The 23,585-nt window shown below is 37.8% G+C and overlaps 1 protein-coding gene across 14 annotated transcripts in view; it reads right to left on the bottom strand.

The window, feature by feature from the left end:
* COL11A1 (collagen type XI alpha 1 chain) overlaps positions 1-23,585 on the bottom strand; it is a 257,188-nt gene that overhangs the window by 193,255 nt on the left and 40,348 nt on the right. For 8 of the 14 annotated variants that reach the window (XM_021404549.1, XM_021404560.1, XM_021404547.1 and 5 more), the window contains exon 2: positions 18,636-18,761. The gene's annotated coding sequence lies outside the window, so the exon portion shown is untranslated. Of the gene's footprint in view, positions 1-9,530; positions 9,591-18,635; positions 18,762-23,585 lie in introns of all 14 variants that reach the window. The other 6 variants (XM_021404548.1, XM_021404553.1, XM_021404557.1 and 3 more) reach the window with 1 other exon arrangement.

The raw sequence follows: 23,585 nt of genomic DNA, 5'->3' as shown, positions 1-23,585 counted from the left end.
CCGTGCCTGCCAGGACCCTGAACTTGGAGGTGTGGGTGAGAGGAGCGGATTCTGTCCCACTGCAACAGTGGAACAAGTTCGAGACCTCCTCATGAAACTGAATGTGTGGAAGTCCATGGGGCCGGATGATATCCATCCTAGGGTTCTGAGAGAGACAGCTGATGTGGTTGCCGAGCCGCTCTCCATCATATTTGAAAAATCATGGCTGTCCGATGAAGTCCCCAGTGACTGGAGAAAGGGAAACATTACTCTCATTTTTAAGAAAGGGAGAAAGGATGACCCGGAGAACTACAGGCCGGTGAGCCTCACCTCTGTGCCTGGGAAGATCATGGAGCAGATCCTTCTAGAAGACATGTCAAGGCACATACGTGACAAAGAGGTGATCTGAGACAGCCAGCATGGCTTCATCAAGGGCAGATCTTGCCTGACCAATCTGGTGGCCTTCTACGATGAAGTGACAGCATCGGTGGATGGGAGGAGGGCAATGGATGTCATCTACCTGGACTTCTCCAAAGCCTTTGACGGGGTCCCTCATCACATCCTTCTCTCTAAATTGGAGAGGTATGGATTTGAAGGATGGACTATTCAGTGGGTTAAGAACTGGTTGGGTGGTCACAGCCAAAGGGTTGTGATAAATGGTTCTATGTCAGGGTGGAGGCTGGTCACGAGTGGTGTCCCCCAAGGCTCAGTCCTGGGACTGGTGCTCTTCAATGTCTTTATCAGTGACATAGATGATGGAATCGAGTGTACCCTCAGCAAGTTTGCAGATGACACCAAGCTGAGCGGTGCAGTTGATACATTGGAAGGAAGGGAAGCCATCCAGAGGGACCTGGACAGGCTGGACAAGTGGGCCCACGAGAACCTAAAGAGGTTCAACAAAGCCAAATGCAAGGTGCTGCACTTGGGCCAGGCCAATCCCAGGTATTTATACAACCTGGGCGAAGAACTCCTCGAGAGCAGCCCTGCGGAGAGGGACTTGGGGGTCCTGGTGGACGAGAAGCTGGACATGAGCCAGCAGTGTGCGCTGGTGGCCCACAGGGACAACCATGTTCTAGGCTGCATTAAAAGAGGATTGGTCAGCAGGGAGAGGGAAATGGTGGTCCCCCTCTACTCGGCTCTTGTGAGGCCCCATCTGGAGTACTGTGTCCAGGTCTGGGGCCCCCAGCACAAGAAGGATGTGGAGCTCTTGGAACGAGTCCAGAAGAGGGCGACCAAGATGATCAGAGGGCTGGAGCACCTCCCTTACAAAGACAGGCTGAGGGAGCTGGACTCGTTCAGCCTGGAGAAGAGAAGGCTACAAGGAGACCTCATTGCAGCCTTCCAGTATTTAAAAGGGGATTATAAGCAGGAGGGGAATCAACTTTTTACAAGGGTAGATAGTGACAGGGCAAGGGGGAATGGTTTTAAGGTCAAGGAGGGAAGATTTAGATTAGATGTCAGGGGAAGTTCTTCAAAAAGAGGGTGGTGAGGTGCTGGAACAGGCTGCCCAGAGAGGCTGTGGATGCCCCATTCCTGGAGGTGTTCAAGACCAAGTTGGATGGAGCCCTGGGCAACCTGTTCTAGTAGCAGATTTGGAGGTTGGTGGCCCTGCCTGTGTCAGGGGGCTTGGAACTTGATGATCCTTGGGGTCCCTTCCAACCCAAGCCATTCTATGATTCTATGATCTTCATGTTTATTCAAACACTTGCTTGAGTAAGCAAAAATAATACAAGAGCCCTGATCAAAGAAAAAATACATGTATTTTTCCTCTATGAAGATCATTTCCAAGGCCAAGAGAATGAAATCTTCTCTTATTTCTTGCATTAGGCATATCAAATGCAGATTTTGTTTGCTTACTGAGGTGAAGTCTCTTTTAAAGCAAATGTGTCATCAAGGCAATAGATTCCCTCAGAGAAAAGTTGAATGTGTGGATATGCATTTCATAAGAAACAAAAACTTTAATGCCATAAACATTAGCAGAAGTATTTTTGGTTGGAAGAGACAACAGGTATTTTCTTCACTGTTGCTATGTCCTACTTTTGTTTTCATGCCACACTCATTTACAGTTAAAATGATATTAATTTTCATTTAAATTCTATTTTTATCCTGCATCCTGATCTAGCAAAACACAGTTGCATGACTGAGAGAAAACTTTTTCTTTTTTCATAGAATGTATTTTTTCTCAAACCATTATTGTATAACACTAAGTAGGTACCCAAACATCTTGTTGAACTACTTTCTTAAGGCTTATTTCCATTTTCCCCTATATCCTGCTCTGACTTGAAGTGCATTTTAAATTTTTACAAAAAAAATTCCACTTTTTCATTTGAATATGTGTTATATATAAACAGATGTATTAAAAAATATCCATTTGATGATTCAGACTACAGTGGCAACTCAGTGCTGTGTAAAGAACAGTAAGGAAGTATAACATATACCATGAAAATACAGAAGAAAAATCTAATAATGGTGTTTTCTAATCTTAACTAGCAGAAGCATGAGAAGTACCAACGTATAAAAGCTGAATGCAGAGAAAGCAGAGCCTGATATACTTCATAGCACTAAGGATAATTCATCACTAGAACAGATTTGTAAGAACATAGCTCCACGGGCATGACCTAAACAAATAGCTACAGGCTGGCCAGGCCTTACTTATACATATGCATTTAGTTAAGACTGTCACCTACTAATGCATTCTTCAAAACGAAGCCTTCAAAACAAGCAAGTTATTTAAATAGCTACTTTTTAAACTTCTCTGAAATAGTAACCTGTCTATTTGAAATAATTCATAGGAAGTCATCTTAAAAGGTTTAATAATCTAGAAATACACTTTGTTCAAAATAACTGTTTGGAGATTTTATACAGCTAAGATCATAGAAACAAACTGTAATTGCTGGGATCCACATGATAGTGTAGGCATGTTTTTGTGGTTGGGGTATAACTGAAGATTTCAATTTAAAAAGGCTAAGCATGGTGTTTTGGGTTTTTAGAAATGACAAATTACAAAACTGTAGGTATTATATTTCCATCCAGATCTTTTTATATATAGGTAAGCTCTTTCATTCAGGAACTGGCAATACCATAACAAAAGAAAAAAAGGAAAAAAAAGACAACAGAAGTTGTACACTCTGCACAAAAGAGGGGAACTGAGCCAATGTCTTTTGTTCTTTGTATATCTATGCATGAGATTCAGTGGTAATTTCTGATTACATTAAACAGATGATGATGAAAGAGGTGCAGTTCTCTCCATTTATAGATAGTGGAAGGAGAAGTCCTCTGAAAGATGAATGGAAATCAAGTGTGTTAATACAGAAGCACTGGGGAAACAGAGTGAGGCTGCTGAGTCCCTTTCTGCTTCGTATTTATTCAGGCTGCAAATAAATGGACACATGTTCTATTTGTTCTGTACTTAGCGCTGTTCTTCCTAATGCACATGACAGAAGGAGTAAGGCCAACACTCCACAAAGGCGCTTCTCATTGTCTTTTCTTTTATTCCAGTCCTTTCTCTTCCTAATTGTTCTTCATCTGCGCACCATAGGAAAATTGATTTCTGAACACAGTTGTCTTTTCTCTTTGCTACTTAAATCAGCAAAAGCCCTGTATATAGTGATTTAAGGGTAGGTAGAAATTTTCTTTTTCTGATGCACTTGCAGGACCAGACATGTTAGGATGTGATCTGATTCCAGATGCTTGTTAAAGTGTGCAGGTAAAGATCAGGCAAAACATGTAATATAAGAACAGCCAAAATGCCAAAAGAGTAGCATGTTAGAGGAAGATAGTATTTCATGTCTTTATGGCGCTGCTGGGATGTCCTTGAAATACTGCATTCACCATATTTGTATTTATTGATAAGTTCCTAAGTAATGGTGTACCTAGAGTTTTATTTGGTTGTCTTCTCTAACGAAGCCTTGCAAGTTGTCTGTGAAACTATGAAGTAAGCTCTCCAGCAAAAGAAAGCTGAAAGTACACAACTATGTGCTCACAGGAACTGTTCTATGAGGGAAGTTTTTTCTAGCTGAAACATTTCATCATTGTGAACAAGGTGCAGAGGTTACCAGCTGACATGAGTGACAGCATTATAAAAAAGGGCTGGTCAGAACAAGCTTAACATTAGTGGAAGAAGTGACAATTAAACAACTTGCTTGAACAATAAATGCTGGAGATTTGAACTGCCTATGCTGTTGTGACAGCACAGATACCACCCCAATTATCTGACTAGCTTTTTATATAGGTTCTTGAGTGTGTTTTGCCATGACTAGGTATCTAGTAATGCCCACAGTATGGCTGTACTTCTGACTACCTCTCATCATCTGTGACTTAGTGATTTTCCCATGTGACTTCCAGCAATAATGAAATGGTAGTACTAGTGGGGCTGGAATCCTGAAAAATGATGTTTGTAATAAAAGCATCAGAGTTCTGTACCCATAACATGCTGAACCTCTATTGCTACTGTGGTCTGGAGCAGGAATCAAGATACTAATTCTTGCAGAAATAGAAAAGTGATAATGACAGATTAAAGCAATAGAGCATTCTTGAGAAAAATGTGAGATTTTAGAAATTTTATTGTTCTTCCAAATAACCTGGACAAGGAACAAAGAAACTGTCCCGCACTGAAAAAGCAACAGACCTAGGTAGTCTTCCCATCTCTAATTTCCGGGGCCCTGTGGTTTCACAGGGGCTAGTACAGTTGCAGTGTGAACAGGGCTGCTCATGCAGCCACTGTGTCATGTGAAAGTGACCAGACAGTACAAAATTAAGTATTGCTAGGAGAATCTACCTCTCCAAGTGAATCCACTCCTCCTGCAATTGAAATGCCTGGTTTTGGCTTGTTAAATGAACAGATGCCCAAAAGTAAACAGTTGGCATTCCCTAAAATCTTTCTACTGATTTTCTGCAAAACAGGGATTTTGCTGTTTGGTAGCACAATACCATTTATTTTAGCTTTACTACATTCTCCCAGTAACAGCAGATGGATAAGCTGCTTCTCAGTGGACTGGTAGATAAAACAGGTTTTTAAATAATGCACTATTAATAGCAGGCAATTTCTCTGTTTGAAATACTTCTGTTGGTGAAACATCTGCGCTGAGTGCAACAACTCTAACATGTACATTATCAGTATAGGCTTGTGAAGAATTATTTGGAAAGCTCGTTCACCAAATACATCATGCTGAGTGAGGTCCTTTGCTGAAAAATGCTTCCAGCTACTATGAGAGTATTCAAAATAAATTTATTTATGTGTCAGGGAAATATCTGGAGTTCATCCATGAATGGCTGGAAACACTGAGCAGTATATTACCAGTGTCAAATATCAAGGATCTAAGTTCTGTTCTTTCTATATACAGAAGAGTCCAACCTTTAAATATGAGTTAATATTCAAAAATTTTATCCCAATACCTTCACTGGGGTGCTGAATATATTTTATAGTGTCAGAGAAATTAGTATCACATATTGTGGAATAAATAGAAGAATTGAGCTAGTATTTTTATGCCTCAAAGTACAAAACCAGATTTCAAGGCAGATTATAACCGTTAAAAGTTGTTTCTCTGAGGATGGAAGAAAATGAGACATGCCAAAGCAGAGTTCCCAGGAGAACTGTATCTGAGTTAAGTTTCTTCTTCTGAAGACTGTTGAGTTAAGAGGGTAAGCAGAAGAGCACAAGATCTGAACACCTCTCCACCTTAAAAGATCACATATGCATAATTATTCCTCTGTCCTGGGATTTTGTTTGAGCTAAGTGCCAAAATGTTCCTTCTCTGCCTTGCTATCTAGTACAAGACACATGAAATTTATAAATACTAGATGTGATATTCATTGTTTTGCTAAAGCTTGAAGTAGAGATAGAAGTTTCATTTGCTTGGAAAGCAGCCCCAGGCAGAGTTTATTTGCTACTTCAGTGCCAAGTTGAACTGTAAATACAGGCAGCAATTCTCTTCATCCCGACCACAAAGCACATAAACCCTTGAGCTCGTTCAGGGAAGTCTCTGTTCGTGAAAATTAACGTGAGCATTTCAATTTATATGTAGTCTATATATATTTTCTTGTATTTGTAATGTTGAATTATCCTCCAGTATTTTAGAAATATTTTAATATGACACAACTACAGCCCTGGTGATCTATAAAGGTCATAGCCTTAGTGGGCAGACATCTGAGAAGCTGAGCAAGATTTTGTTTGGAGTTACCCAGACATAAACGTGGCTTAATCTGGATAACCTCAGTGCAGTAAAATAGTGATAGCAATGTAAGATGGGAAGATACTGAGTCCTGAACAAAATTTGTAAGACATTGAACATTGGTCTCTCTAAACATTTATGAAATACATCATGTACATGTAGTAGAGTATACAAGAAAGTACCAGAAGTGTACTCCAGACATGTCAGCTGAAGCGCAGGGAGAGGGGAAAGATACTGCAAACAATACCTGAAAGCTATTCTTAAAATAATATTCTTAATACCTAGTGTTAACTGTTTGTCTACTTCAGTTTAATATACTTGTTAAGAAGCAAAATATCCTAAAAGTATGTTTGAACAATAAGGAGGTAGTTCCCAAACAGTACTTATTGTAATTGACTTCCAAAAATGAGAAAATACTGTTTTTAATTCCAGCTCTGTTTTACACTTAGAATGCTATTCTGTCTCAGGAGGCAGGTAAAGAATTGCTGACATTTGTTTACATGATTGTCATGGTTTTATGATTTTCGGTTATTGGTATTCCACATCATAACATCATGTAGTGTATGTACCTGGTTCTCAGAAGAGAACAACTACTACATTCCCCAGAGGACTTTGCTCCCCTGTTACTGTTTTCCAGTCAGAGGGAAAGATAAAAACTTGCAGATCACGAGACCTGTTTCTCTTTCTGCCCATCTCTTGTCCTGGCAGCATCTCGCTCCCCAGCCGTCTCACCGTCGGTATTAGAGTAAGGCCTACTTTAATTTTGGACACTCTCTCTCATTGTATTGGATTTATCAGCTTAAATTGTAATTATATTGTATTATATTGTGTTATTTTGCATTCTCTTATCTTATTTAGTAAATTAGTTTGTTTCTCCTCAGATTGTTGCCACTGTTTTGTTCTCAGGCCTATCTCCCTACCCTTTTTCCTTTTTCCCTTTTCCCTTTCCCTGGGCATGGGTCTGTGTGTCCCCCGCCCCATTCGTCACAGAACCGGGCCGAACGCCCGTAAACCATTGACAATGATATAAAAGTAGATGGCTGCCCACGTGCAGTGAAGGAAACATTGCACAGTGAGGGAATATGTACCTCAGCATCACCTTATCTAAGATGTCCAAGAATTTCAGAAGTAATGAAAGCAGTGAGGCCATATTCCAGAACAGCAGCTTTTTCTTTCTGGTTGTTGTCCATGAGACCTCCAAATCAACTGTGACTTTCATAGCTCACGTGTATCCTTGGTTCATGTATAGAAACTAATCACAAATCACTGCATGCAATTGTGTAACACAGTTTTTATATTCAGACCAAAATGTAGCATTGGTCTTCAGAGTAGGAACCAAATCGCACTCTGAGGTGTTCCCATAGCATGGGTCTACCAAACACAAAAGGATCAGCACGCAGAGGCATAGTACTGACAGGAATACCAAGTGGCCAGACTGTCTGCTTCTGGCATGCTGGCTGTAATAGCTGATTGTAATGGAGGAGACTACATCACTGTCCCACAGGCAAATTCAGGTCTAGTACTACCACTCACCTTTTAAAATGTTTCAAATATTATAACAATTTTAATTTATACAAAGCTATGGATTTTATTTTCTAACAGAAAATTCAGGCATATGTGACTACTAAAAAACCTCTGCTTTTCTGCTTTTTTTTTTTTTTGCTGTTATTGTTTTGTTGCTGTTGTTAATGATGTTCTTCGAAACTAGTTTTTAACAGAAAGATATGCATTTTGCCTGCGTTTAATAATTCTAGTTCTTTGTCTGGTTATTCTAAGGGTGCAGACATTTTAACTTGATGAAATATGTTTCAAAATTCATTTTTGTACATTTTCCTATATTCTCTTTGAAGAACTGATTACTCCTGAACAAGATTTACCTGAAAAGGGTATTCTTTGAAGGCATTAAGAATTAACTGAGTGCTTCTATGATTGACATTGATGTGACAGGAGAGGTAAATCTTCAATGTATAATATGTACCAGCACTGTCTATTTCAAAAGGCAACATAGGCTCCATCTTTCCATGATTTTCTCGATTCCATTTCCAACATGATTGAACAAGCCACTGACAAATAAAGCAAAGTTTAAAGACTGGAATGTGAGTAGAAGGTGGAAACAAAGGTGTAGTTTTGAATACAGGTGGCACTTTCAGTCTGCATTTCCATTCCTCCTGTGGGCAGACTACTAACTGATGCAGGACCACTATGCAGTAGTTCAGTTTTGATGAAAGAATAAGTCAGAGGTAGCAAACAGGAATTTTGTGTGCTTGGTTTTTTAATGTATTGGTAACCGCTTATAAACATTCTCTCATCTTTCTGCGATGAAATGACTGTGATACAGCCCAGTTCGTCTTCTCTCAGGTAGTCCACTACATGCATGACCTTAACAGGATGTAAAAAGTACTTGGTGTTTGCTCTCTGTATTTAATTATTTTCATCCTGCAAATCTTTGATTTCACTTGATGCATGCATTTATGAAACTTTACTCAGCATCATTTTTCAAGACTCTTAATTTCTGACATGAGTATATACTTCAGAGAATCACAGAATTGTAGAATCACCAAGGTTGGAAAAGACTTCCAAGATCATCTACCACCAATATTTCCCCACTAAACCATGTCCCTTAGTACAACACCTAAATGTTTCTTGAACACCTCCAGGGACAGTGTCATCACCACCTCCGTGCTGCACCCTGCGCAGCCCGTTCCAGTGCCTAACCACTCTCAAAGAATTATTTCCTAATGTCCAACCTGAATATCCCCTGGCATAATTTGAGGCCATTCTCTCTAGTCCTATTGCCAATTACACGAGAGAAGAGGCTGACCCCCACCTCACCACAACCCCTGCTGACAAACATCTATTTTTGTCAATAGCACAAACCTATATACAAATATATCATTCACTGCATTTAATGAAAACAGCCAAAGTTTAAAATCTTTGAACACAAACACACAATGTTCGCCTTGTATAAAATTGCCTCTGTTAGTTATGACATATTGTTTCTGTTGCTCGTCATTTCAGTGTCACTTCTGGAAGCACCAGTATCTCTCAGACTTCTGTACCCGATGGGAAAAGTTAACTATTTTATTTATAAATAAATAATGATTTCCCCTGAAAAGGTCTAAATGAGAGTATCTATATGCATAAGGAAATATCTGTGCAGTAGTAAATGTCTCCATAACATCACCATTTATTTTTCAATATTGCAATTTATAGCTTTCCTCCAATTGCATTTCCAGCTAGAAAGACTACAGATCTTTTTCCAGTTTCTATCCAGTTATTGCAAACAAGGTATTTTCATGCTCGAGGGTTCCTAAAACAGTGTACAATGAGGAAAAACGTGAAGTGCAGCTTTGCTTTTATAACAAGGCATGAGGGAAGTACCATGACAACTGAGATGTCTGAGGTGTCCTCTGGTAGGCTTTGCATAAGCAACTCTTCATTCTACAATACAGAGAAAAAAGATTTCATAGCATAGTCCAGTGTTATCATGTTCCTTTTCAAACTTTTGGATGCAGGGTGTGGCCACATGCAACCTGTCTGCAAAATCCTACTGTTCAGAAGTAGGTAAAATCAGAAGAATTTCAAATTAATATTTGTCAAAATGAAATAATAACATGCTGATATCAGAAACTGCATTGAGAAATGTTATGTGGCTGATAAGATAAATACTTGTATTATATACACTTATCTACAAGTCAGCAAGTATATAATACAGGATTTTATGACTGGAAGATCTTCCTGAAGCATGCTTCACCATACAATATCTGCTTTGTGGCCAGAAATTTTTGCATTACTTTGAGTCCCAATCCTTCTCACATGATTTCAGTGGTGGAGACCGTATTTCAGTGTAAGCAATCAGTTGCTGATTGTGAAGCAGTTTATCTGGGACGTTTCTCCAGATTTTTGAGGTTTCCTATTCTAAACATTAAGACAAGCTTAAACTCTGGAAAAGGGCCATAAATCAACAGACTGAAAGAGTTTACAGATCAATGTAAATGACTTCTGACTTTTTTTCCATTTCAACCTGCTTATTTTTTTTTCTAAAATAATGATTTTGTGTGTTAAAAGAAGTGTTTGAAAAAGCATATTATTCTTGGAATTATGTGAGATTCTTTTCCAAAATTAAAAGTCACTGAAACTTGCCTCCTTTTGTGAGCATTTCATTTTCCACAGGCTGATGTTTTCCAATAAAAAATAATTTTTTTGACAAAATGTTAGCGTGCCCTCTCAGTGTGATATACGCGTGCTTCTCCTTCTTCCTTTCTACTTGTTAGCAAAATCAACTGGAGATAACAGTACAAACTGTGTTAAAGATGAAATTTGAAATTTCTTAAACTTTATACTGAACTTAATGATTCCATTTTTACTCTTTATCAGCTATTACACTGTCTTGAATATGCCAGTACAGAGAGTTTTATTTAATGTTTCCAATAAATGGTACAGGCATCTGCTTCTTAAGATTGAATGGGAAATATTTTGATAGTCCTTCCCTTCTTTCTGATTGTGAGGTTGTATAGCTGTAAGAAAAGCCAGAAAAGGTATAATTTATAACATTTGTGCATTTTTTACATAGAATTCTGCAGATGTTCCTTGCTGGTGTGGCTTTTTATTTGGCTTTGCCACTGCTTTGTTGTCATATTTCAAATTTCAGTATGAAGTAATAAATGACTGTGGTACATAGAGAATTTACAGATGGATCATGATTTCCATACTGTTTTGGAAATATTATATTGCATTTAACTTTTGACAAAATTATTTCAAAAAGACTTTTTGATACAAATTCCACAAAAGTTGAAGCAAAAAATATAAACCACTGATAACAAGAAACAGTTGGATTTTTTTCAGAGTCAGAAGCCCTGAATATGGCTAGTGAATTTCTACATAAAAACCATCAAGAGTATCACATTAAAGAGAACAATGCTTTATGAAAACATTGAGTCAGATTGTGCTTCTGATTGTCTGCTTAAAGTACATTTCTTACAGGTTTTCTAAAATGAGACATTCACTGGGATATGTAGACAGAGACTGCTAAATTCTCTGACCCCTCCCTTCAGGCATGCAAAACTCAAGAAGCAAAGCAAAGCACACTGTGTCTATACTGGGACAAAATGAGAGCATCAAAATCCATCTACGTTCTGCGTGTCACCAAGCCCTGAAGCTGGTTAACTCACTGCTCACAGTTAGGAATGTATGAGAATGCAGCTTTTCTGAGAAGAAGCCCTCTCAGGCAAATGGAAGCAGGGCAGCAACTGCAGCTAGCCAAGATCAACCCACGACAGCCAAACTGGAACTCATATCCACATCCAGTATCCTGCATTGTCAGTAACATGGTGCCCTGGGGCTGTGCTATCTAACCTTTAAAGAACTCTCATCTGCATATTTTGTAGGCAATAGTAGAGGCCAAATGACTGACGTGATGAGAGCATAGCTTTTCTCTGTGAGGATGCCTAAATACTAAATTTGAAAGGATACCATCCACTCCTGGTTTTATGTCAGAGTTGCATACCCAAGATGACTTAAAAAAGACTATATTTAAATGACTGCCTCTCAGAATCATATAATAACTTTTTTTTTCTTCTTTTCCTTCCTCTCCTTCTTTCTTCTTCACACATAAACTCACCAAAGCACACTGCTCTTTGTTCCTCTGCAGTAATACCAGCAACCACTTAAAAAAATTCTAGGACTTAAAATAAACAGGACTCAGATAATGAGATACTACTACTCACAACACAAGGTTGGGTAGCATAAGTACCCACATGTTGAGTTCTGAAAATAATTTTTTATTAAAGAGGAAAAATATAATAAACAGTCAAAAACACTACATGATAATGTTAGTCACTGTTGATTTTTCCTGCAGAAAATCCTATCCTGTAAGGAATGTGTCATACAATTATAAAGATGAACAGAGCACGTAGTGTTTTTTAAAAAAAATTCAAGTTGGTTTCTTCTCTTGAAATTTCCCCTTGCTGGGTATGAGCACCACAGGTTTCTACCAAGATACCCTCTCTTTTTCCAGAAAGTGGACTGTGTTGGTCAGTATTAACAAGCACCCCTTTATACCTTTCCTTCAGCAAGCACAAGGATTCTTTTGAGCTCTGCAACGAAGGTTTGTTCTCCTGAAATTTACACAGTGGGCTAAACTCTGCCCTGGTTTGCAGTGCTGTGACCTTGTTGAGTAGGTTCAATGGGGTTATGTGGGGATAACTGAACTTGACCTCCTGACAGTCATTATAATAATAAATAAATAAAAAATTCTTACTTTGTTTAAAAAGGTCCATATTCATTGAGGTTTTTTAAAGCTATATCTTACAAACTTAATTCATATTCTGAGTGTACCAGTATGGTATCTTAAACGTATGTTGTTCGTGGAAAGCAATGATATTTTATCAGATATTCTGGAGTAGCTCAGCAACAAATTTCTTTACACTCACTACTGTGGAAACAAGACTTCAGCATCGTTCAGAAAACTTGTGGCACTCATGCTTCTTCATGTGTGCCCTGTGAGTTTGCTCTGGCCTCTCACTAGGAAGCATAGATATTTCCTGTTTTGTACGATTTTCTTGAGCCAGCAGGAGAGCAAGGAACTTGAAAGCAGTGAATTCAAGAACAATTCTTCCCTTAAAGATGTAAAGTATTCTCAATAGTAAGACTGTTCTGAGTGTTGTTTTTTTTGTTTGTTTGTTTTACAGTACATTTTGTGTAATTACCTACATTTTCTCTAATACATAGAAATGTGTATGAAAGTGTGTACGTACCCAATGAGCATTCACTGGGAAATGTGTCAGGCAAAACATGACCTGCTCACCTACCTCAAGGATGGATGTTTAATGTCAGCAGCTTTGTGCCTCAGCATGATTTTTTACTTACAAGGGCTGCTCTGAAAGTAATGCCTCTTGTTTTATTATGTTGGCTGATGACATCAGAGGCAGATGGTGGTGGTATGGCAGGAGAGGTTGAACCTTCCCATAGATATTTAATTGTATTCTGTTGCCGTGCGGTAGATGGCAGCAGAGGGGCAGTCTCATAAAATGGTGTCTGACATGGAAGTGCCTATGAAGCAAAGGTGTGGAATTGAATTTATCCATGTGGAAAAAATGGCACCCACCAACATATACTGATGTTTGCTGAGTGTTTTTGGAGCCCAAATAGTGGATGTGAGCACAGTGAGGTGGTGGGTAGTGTGTTTCAGCAGTAGCGATAGCAAGTCACCTCTGCTGGTGCAGACTTTTACGAGAGTGGCATGCAGGCCCTTGTTCATCACAGGCAGAAATACATATCTACTGATGTTGACTATGTTGAAAAATATTGTTTTGTAGTTGAGAATTTGCACTATTTGTAAATAGTGTTATTGTGTTCTTTCTATCTGTTGTAATTTCCACAGCAATAAATAAGAGGCATTACTTTCAGAGCAACCCATGTAATTGTTGCCTTTCTGAGTCATTTTGTACAGCAGGGCGTGTTACAGTAAAAATGCTTTCTTTTTAGCCCAAATTACAATCTGTCCCATGCTTCTCTCTTTCACTCCCTTTCCCTTCAACCTTATGCAAACAGCTTTCACAGATTTCAGTTGATGATTTATTAAAGCTGTTGCTATTTCCTGAGTATCTATCTCTGAATTCTTTTCACAGGAAAGTTCTGACTTGTCCTTACAAAGACAGCTATAAGCTACTTAAATCTGCTCTATTTAAATCCAGCTGCAAATAAAATGTATCATTTGTCACTGCAGACAGGTACATTTCTATACTGGAGAGTAATGGTCACATCCAGTGGCCATGAAATAAAGGTCTTTAAGAGAAGACTTTGTATTTATTTATTCTTGTTATTTCCATGCAGATATCAAATTGCCTGCATAATGGGACTTAAATACACCTCCTTAGGAGGCAGTCAAATATCAGGGAAATATGCCTATAGAAAGGAATACGCCAAGAACTGTAGTAATTCCAAATACTTTTCCCTGTGATGGTCAGCAATGATGTAGTAAATACACAGGCAGAAAGGAAAGCCTAGGATAAGAAGTGGAAAAAAAGAGTTAGGCAAAAGGTTAATTCGACATGAAAATTGAATCATTAAATGAGCATCAATTTTAAAATTATTTTTTAGTTGGCCCTCTACTTCACTAATTATCAGCTTCACTGAAGGGAGGGACTATCCTCCTGGATAACTCCTCAGTCAAGCTAACCACAGGGTTAGCAAACCATGGGGAAGTAGCAGACATTGTGTCCTGTTCATCTTTGTCATACCTTTTCAAATACTAAGAGTATTTAATCAAATCCTGTTTATAACTGATCAGAGGCTGTAGAAGTGCATAAAATAGCAAACAAATTTGAATGTGCATCTGCAAGTGAATAAGTTCTTAGTTTTATTGTTTTTGTTGTTTTAGTAAGGACCAGATGAAATCTTCAATGAACTTCCTTACATTCATTTTTTTTCTTGACATCAACACTTAGAAGTCATGAGCCTTTTTCCATCTCTACCAGTCCTGTACATTGGCCTGGGTAAAGGAAGATTGATTCCTCTTTAATTCCCTGCCCTGACATGTTAAAAGTATCCAATTATTTGGTATGACTGACCATGTAGTTTTAGTTTTTACAGTGAGTGAGTTCTACTGAGCCACTTTATTTTGAACTGAGGCCATTCAGATTAGTATTACAGGCTGTGTAACTTCTGGGATTCCACAAACATTTGCTACCTGGAGCTGTGCAAATCGCTCAGACAGCTTTCCAGATCCACACATAAAAGTTTCATTGAAATGAATAGCTCTATTCATTTGTGAAAAGGAGGGAACGAATCAAGCAAAGTTATAAGAGGCTCTCAGTCCAATTCTATAGCTTCTACAGAAGTCACAAGTTTAGTTATAGAACAAACCTTGCTGTCCTAATTGTTACAGTGCTTTTTGCCATTTATTAATTGCTCCATTTGGACTAGTTCATGTTCCTGTCTGGGATCATTTTTAAATATCTCACTTACTAAAACACTGCCAGGATATGGCAGAAAAAGTGAAAAACAGGTCCAGGGTCCTCATACATGAGGAGTTTTAGTAACAGAAGTAATCCCTTAAAAGTAAATGGGATTCACTATGCACGTAAAATTACCTACATGCATGTTTGCAGTATTAGACCCAAGACATTCACAACAGCTGTAAGGTTTTATAGTTTTTACTTCTTGCAGGATCTGATTTTTTAGCCAAAAGAGCTGAACTGGAACCTTTAGAACTGTAATGACTAAATTAAGGGAAGAAACTTAACTGACAGCAGCGGTGGTTGTAATCTACTAATTTTAGTGCAGATGCGAAAAATGTATTATTGCTAACATTTCTCAATTTCAAGTAAGTGAAACTTCACCGTCATTTTTGCAAATAGATTTTGTTTTAATTATGATGACAAATCATTCCTTTGAATAAACACTAAGCCTATATGCATTTGGTTCCATTGGCAATTCATCCACTAACTGAAAAAATATACACTTTTCCATTTTGTTTCCATTTTCACAAAGTATTGAGGCACAACCAAAAGGAGATTTTCTTCTTTTATAAAAAACATAAACATGAGTATTACTAAAGAATAATGTCTTTTGCCATTATATAGATCCACATTAGCCTCAAAAGCCAAAGGACACATGCCACTAAAGTGGATTCAAACCCTGCCAGTGTGATGTGTTTCTGGAGACTTAGTCTTAATACTGTCCCTAGTTTTCCAGTGCTATTCCTTCATCCTCATCATCTCCTTGACAAATATTGCCTTCCACTGGTTGGGTTCTTTCCCATTCTAGTCTATCTAAGGTGTTGCTGCCAAAATCATGAACTTCCTTACAGCATCTTGAGTCCATTAATTGTCTTTCCACCTACTCCCCACATTATTTTCCTTTTGTTTACCCTCATGATGCTGCACAAAAGAAAATACGCTTTTGCCAATACTCTCTTTTTCTATTCCTTAATATTCCTCTTTACTACTCCTTTTGCCTTCTCTCTCTTTTTTTTTTTTTTTTTTTTGTCTTATCTTTTATGCTTCTCACAATGGTTTCTAGGAAATAAAAGGAAATATAGAGGGAAGAAAATAATATTTTTTTCCGGTATACAGTTCTCCCTTTTCTTTTTAAACTCAGTTCTCTTTTACAACCTTCCCAAGGAAAGCTCATATTGTCACTTTACTGTCTAGTAACTGAACTTCCCATTTCTTGTCTGGACTATGCAAACTGAGTTGTAGGATCTTTGAGATCTTTGCTTTAGTGCTCTGAACAGCTGTGCGTTTTTGTGATACCACAGAGATCTTGCACAGGCAATGAACACAGACTTCTAAAAAATGAGATAATGGACTAAAGAGAAACACCAGTGGCATAGCTCAGCTGGTGATCTTATCTCCTTTACCAACCCACCATTATAAATAGTGAACCTGGCCTGCCTTTGGATTACCTGCCCTTAGGACAACTAAAGGTATGCTGGGGGTAACAGCGAGAGGAGAGGCAGCCTGTGATCATACAGACTGTTCCAGGCACAGGTGATCTTAGAGAGGAGCTTGTAACCTTCCACTGCTCCTTGCTCACTGCTAGCTGAAATCAGCAGCCTTCCAGATGTGGCTTACTGTGTAACCAGCCTGGTTCAGGCTTGAGGTATGATTTCTTTCATACATTTCTGTGTCAGCAGAACTGGATGTGACCACATCTTTGATTCAATACTTTGGAGAGTGGTTATTTTTGTAAATGTTTCACTATTTAATCTTACATTTCAAGAGAAGAGGTTAGCTCTTTGTGTGTAGTAATCACAGCAAACCAGTTTTATTTAGCTTGTTGAGCCAGCTCAATGAGGTGGAAAATACATACAGCAAATTTTAACATCTGTCCATTTTTCCCCAGGTCACAAATACTAATTAGCATTAGGACCATAGACTGTACTGAGACAGAATTTCCAGACATACATAAGATCTGGTCTGGGAAATTTAGGGCTTTGGTAACCTGATCCCAATGAGCAGAAGCCTCTAGCAGAGACTGATCAAGATTAGTTAGGACAAGCCAGTGACTGTTGTTCTCTTCTGCCAACACAGCTGTTTATAGAATATTCTACAGCTACCCTTATACATGTAACTTCTCTGTTAGGTTTGGTTCTTGTAAGCGTAGTGCAACCACATATGACTGTTCAATGGAGCACTGATAGTTTTAAACGATGCAAGGAAATACTTGTTCATGTGTTTATATGTCAGTAAATTATCTCCATTTTTACAAGCCTATATGCCTCGATGTGAGACCTGGAAAAGAACCTTAATTTTGGCCAAAACTGTAACTTTTGACAAACTTTGATGTATTATCAACATAGACAAATGACAAATAAGCAAATAATGAAATATGCACAGGCCATTGAAGAAGATTTAAGTATTTACAGGCTATATTTATGATGAGATGTAACTATTCTTGCTAATTTCTCTAGAGCATACAGAATTAAATCCATTTGTATTAGACACAGTGCATTCAGTAAAGCCAAGTCCTCTCCCACAGAAGGCAGTGAAGCTCAAGTCACTTGCAGATCAAATATCACTTATCAATCACTTAAATCAAAATCACTTATTTTACTCAAGCTTCATTTCACTTATAGTATATATACTTTATTTGTAGATTATTAATTATTTCCATTTCAGAGCAAAAGTGTCAGACTTATGTTAGGTATCTTGAAGCAGAAACATGTTTAATAAATAGTATTATTTATTCAGTAGGTTATTGATTTAAGGGTCTTAGCATGTACAAAACATACAATTTAATGTGATAAAAGCATTTTTACTTGTTTTGTGTATCATATATTTTTAGAAAGTGTAATGTGATGCTTGAGGCGAAATAAATTCCTTTAACAAGCTGTTCCAAGTTCTGCTTCTTAAAACCAACAAAACAAGTTTGAAATGCACATTTGTTAGGTCATTTTAAGACATTTTCAGAATAAATCTTTGGGAAAATAACTCCTTTATCTGTCATTTGAATTTCTTTTGTGTGGAGGTCAATCTAGGAAAGGCAATCCTGCATAATGGAATTCTAAAAAATTTTTAAAATAGCTCTGTGTAAGGATTTTGGGTATCAAGTGTCAGCAATATATTTTCCATTACTTGCTTGGCCAAAAGAAGAAACAGATATATAAATAAATGATACTCAAAGGCTTTATCAAACATAGTTGTGGATTTTTTTGTTTTCGTTTTCTGAGTGTGCCTAATATTACTTTAAAATGTCCAGCTAACTACAGATAGCTGGTGGCAGCTGAGGCAGTAAAATGTGTGAAATATTAAAACACACAATAAAAATCAACACATGGAATTTTTGTTGGAAAATATTCTTTCCCTATATATTTGGGTGCTTACAAATCCAAGAAAATTTAAACATATTGCACCTTATATTTTTCTCCCATGCATATGGCACCAGTTTGACCAAAAGGTCTGAACAGTTAATTTCCAGAATCTTCTTATTGATAGTATTCATATTCAGCTGTAGCTGTTAGATACCTCATACAAGTCTTACCTTTATGTGACCAAGTCTTGTAGAACAGGAAAAATGACACTCTCTCTGCCACTAGGCAAATTTATTCAAGACTCCAAGTGATCATAGTGTCCAGTGCTTAGGCTGAATGGCAGAAATTATAAAACACTGGTGACAAAAAAGAAAAAAAGCAGTATTATGAGTAAGAATATACTTAATTCAGGTTATCAATATGCTAAGAAGATCAATAAATTAAAAAACAATCAAATTTTGCATACTAAGTGTGAATTGTTTGACTTATTGCTTCCTCTCTTGAAAACAGTTCTTTACTAGGTGGCATTCCAGCCTCCCGTGACAACACTTCCCCCTTTGTTTTTAAGTCTTTTTCTTTTTTCCTTTCTTCTCAATTCTTTCCATAAGCATTCAACAGCACAGCTACTACATGTGACCACATTTGTAGAATGTATTTTACATCTGAGCAGATCCTCTAAGCTGCAGAGCAGGAGGCAGATTTGCAAAGTCTGTTTCCACTCAAGGATTCCAGCCTCTAGTTTTGCAAAGCCTTCTGGGAATACATTTTCCCGGTCTGCATTCCAGTAGCGTTTTATTTCCTGTAGCTGTGTCAAAAGCAGTAATAGTACGTCTAAGGAGTGGAACAGGTTCCTTTATAATACATGTACCATATGGCTTTGCAGCCTTTTTTCTTCATTTGTTTGGAAATGATTGCAGAGGATAATAGTGACTCTGTTCACTAATTGCTGTCCTATGTGCCATATTCATATATTTGAATAGGGCTGCCAATGAAGAATTTACGCTTTCTTTTCAAATTTTCTCTTAGATCGTTATATGATCTAAGGAAGGTATTTGTAAGTTTTTAGAAAACTTCGGCTTCAACAACATCTTTTGGATCATCATCAGCTCCATCTACTACAGATGCACTTCATATTATGTATTTCTTTATATGGAAGTCTGTTTTTCTATGGCAAGGAATTCCACTCCACACCATGTGGAGCTCTTGTGACTTCAAATTGATCAGTAGAAGCAGATCATATACAGAAGCTGCAACTTATCTAACATCAGAACTGCAAAGCATAGTGGGGTAACATTGTTATGCTATATTTCAAACCACAATTTTTATGACCTCAGATTTTATATGGAAAAAAACCATCAATATTAATCAAAATTTTATCTTCCCAGAATGTTGCTCATTATTAACTTAAAAGCAAAACAAATAACGTTTGGTTCTTAAGTAAAATAGATTTTACTGTAAGCACAAATATAATATATGCAATTTTAAAAAGCATAATTAGAAGATAATATTATAAATGGTGACCTTATGAGAGGTTCTCTTGATATTAAAGACCTTCCTGTACTTAAACTTCATGAATTATTTTATTTAATTCTTCTGTGGACAAATTTACACAAGGTGTCCTACAATGTAATAAGCTAAATACCAAATAACAGTTCAGTGTTATCACTACTATCAGTAGAATTTTTATTTCTTATTCTTTTTTTTTAGTTTTTAACACAGAGTGATGCAAATTATTAGCAGTAGAGAAAGTTATGTACATTTCTGAGCTTTTTGCTTTAGCCAGGTAATTCAGCAGGGACTGAAGAGAAATCAGTGAAGAAAGTGGACTTCTTTAACATTTTTCAAGTCCTGAATAGCAAGATAGTAAAAGAGATGCCCATGCACAACAGTTAAAAAGAAACAAGAACAAAAAAGAAACAAGAGAAGCAGCGACAAGAGTTGGAAGGTTTTTTGTTTTTTTTTTTCAAGTGGAATATAAGACTGAACAATGACCTAGGTGAAAAAGAGGATGAAAAAAAATACACTGAATAGCTAAAGGAGTAAGTTATCTGGATTAATTTTGTAATATTGTAGTTCCTAGGTAATCAGTGTCAAAAAGAGAAATTGAAGATGTTGATGGAGGAGGGCAGAAAAGGCAAAAGAATCCCAACTAAATAAACTTGTATTTTAACTTCAATATACATTATGGGTATAACAGCACGAGAGTGGACTCCTGAAGCAAAATGAAATGGAGCATTTATAGTGTTTAATTCTGACACATTTGAAAAAAACACTTGCAACCACTGAGTGTAGCAACTGTGAAGAACAAGGTTGCCTTGTAGGGCCAGCACACTATTAATCAGCCTGAGTGGGAAACTATTTGCGGGATTAAATGGGATGGGTGGTGCCTGCGAGCACCAAGGGAGGAATCGGGGAGTCATGGCGGGTGGTGCCTGCGAGCACCTGGGAGGAGCAGGGGGGGTCACGAGTATACGGGGCGGTCGCGTGTACGGGTATAAGTAGCCTTGTTGCGCAGCATTAAATTGGCATTTCGGCGCTACATACCGTGTATGTGTCCCGTATGCCCCTGCACGCGGAGGTGCGGATGGAAGGGAGGCCTTAGTACGTTGTCGTAGACAACACTATTCAGTAAGTGGTGGGAGGAGGTGAAGAGATTCCTTGACTGCATAGTCCCCACAGTTGTCATCAGTATAGCACATGTCCTGGCAGAGATTTTCTATGTGTTATGGCAAAATGATAGTGCAAACCTTCCACTTAAGCACTCCCGCCCCACATCTTCACTGTTTATACCAAACAAGAACCTTCTGAGCCCATCATAGGGCAGCCTTGAGGTAGTCATGGGGTCACATAAATGTTTAATCAGAGAGAAAATAAGGGTGCCCTATACAATAATATAAGTTATTTTATTTACACCTACAGAGTTCTCAAAATGTGCCAGGTATAAAGCAAACACCTTGAAGCACTCAAATTTGGATGGACAGCCAAGGCAGAAAAGGAACATGAGAAAAGAAAGAGAGGTACTTAATTTTTTGATAGCCTTTTTCACATTATCCAGTTACACTTCACTGTTTTAACATTAGTAATTCTGAATGAATTAATTTAGGAAACATTTAGATGCTATCATAATTTTTTTCCTTCTTAGATTTGGTTCTCACTTCTCCATATTTCCATGTAACTGAAAGACTTTAATTAAGACTGAGCTATAGTATGTTTTTCTTTTGTTTTGTCTTGGCCACCACTGTACTTACTTGGTACACTTTCCACACTTACGAGAATAAGGACAGCTATGGAAAAGGAAACTCTTGCCTGTTTGCCAAGCAGCAGAAGAGCTAGATTACCCAAGGTCTTCTGGTGGCATAAATGAAACCAATTACCAAATGGGATACACAGAATACAGTAGCCAAAGCACTAAAATAAGGGCCATAGGGAGTAGCTAGAGAAGCTACTCTTAGCAAATAACTATATGATACTAATCTTCATTTTCTTTGTGCTCTTTAACAGAGAAAGGAGAGAGCTAAAAAATGTTTTTAATCCACAACACTGTGAAGCACTGTTAGTTACAGATTTTGCAAAAAAAAAAAAAAAAATTGCTTAATTTGTTCTGATTCTCTTGTGGTTTAAAACGGTAGCATCATGTTTCTGTTTGCAATAAATGTGGTAAAGAAATTCTATGAAAAAATACACTTGGATTTAAACTTTTTTTTTTTTTTTTTTAATTTTCTCCAGAAAGAGAGCGAAACACGGTATATGTAACTCACCTTTGATGCCATTTGGAGTGGTGAGTAGAGAGGTGCTTTATGAGCCATTTCCCCATACTGAGGATAAGCCTATGGGGACAGGTGCTTTACTAGGTGACAGTGAGTAAGTGCCTGCCACCAATGGCCTTCTCATCATAGACAGTGCAGACACATCATGGCAAAGAGAAAACTGGAGATATCAGGCTGTTTCATAGCTACCTTCACTAACAGACTATCCTCTGGGAACTCTTGCCAGCTGGCAAAGGTTAGAGAAGCCCACAGGTCACACTAGCTTGTCCAAACCTAAGAAGAACAGAAAACTACAAAGCTCAGCCAGCTCCCTGATGGGCTCCTCTTTCTGCTTCACTGAAGCAGATAATGTAATAGTGCTTTTGTCAGACATAGTCTGAAAGGATGGCTCCCTGTGTTGCCACTGTTTCGTTACTGTCCCTCTCAATAACAGATAAAGACCATGATCCTGGGAGGGTCAGAATGCCCTGAAATGTTGTGGAGGAGCTGATGGATTTGAGTTGTTTGCTTCACAGGAAATAAAGTGCTGTTACTACATCACCACTAGCCAAAGGTAATGTGTTGAAAACCTGTCAGACCTGCGGGTCAGACCTCAACTGCTGAAAGTTTTGTTTTATGCAGTAGTTTTTAAATGAATTCAAGGGGATTCTAACTGCTCTTCAAACAAAATTTAATATCTAAATACCAGACAGATAGCATATCATACTTCCTTATGGCTCAGAAGCCAGAGGAGTTCAGCCTAAGATTCATTTGCAGACATCTGTAAAACACATTGCTATGGAATGACAATTGTGGTGATCCATAACTTGAAGTGGGCACTTGTTCTTTTTTATGAAATGCAGATATACTGACACAAAACATTGCTTTTCAAGCAAGTGTGCTCAATGCGGTCTAAAAACACCATATAACTGTATGCCAGACATTGATCTTCTTTTGCCACTGAACATCTGCTTGATATATAGAGGCATCTTGTGATTAGGCTCCACGCAGTAGCTAGATTAGATAGTGAAAGGAGATGAGGGGAGGAGGATAAAAAAACTTTCTTTCTGCATGCAATAATAAAAACCACAAATGTGTTTATTTCCATAAAGAGTAGAAATAAAGATTCAGAGTTCAAAAGGTATTAGCTTTCAGCACATTTATTCATTGGAACTGCATGTTTACTTTTCTTTGGCAGCCATTTATAATCAAGGGTGTTTTCTGGAGGAAAGACATTTTCATCTGAATTTAAAGACGTAATAAGGAAACAAACATGCATATTATTATACACATGAATGATGAAAAATATGAGTTATTAAACAAATTTTCCAAAGTACTGCAGAATAAAAATGTTGCAATCTATTGTTCTTAAGAAATGTTACATCTCACCAGGGTTTTTAAATCCTCTCATTCCTGTGGGTTGTAATTTCCAGT

The sequence above is a fragment of the Numida meleagris genome, chromosome 7 (genome assembly GCF_002078875.1).
Source record: "Numida meleagris isolate 19003 breed g44 Domestic line chromosome 7, NumMel1.0, whole genome shotgun sequence".
Classification (NCBI taxonomy): domain Eukaryota; kingdom Metazoa; phylum Chordata; class Aves; order Galliformes; family Numididae; genus Numida; species Numida meleagris.
The sequence above is the reverse complement of the archived record's forward strand: the minus strand, read 5'-3'. Positions and strand labels throughout refer to the sequence as shown.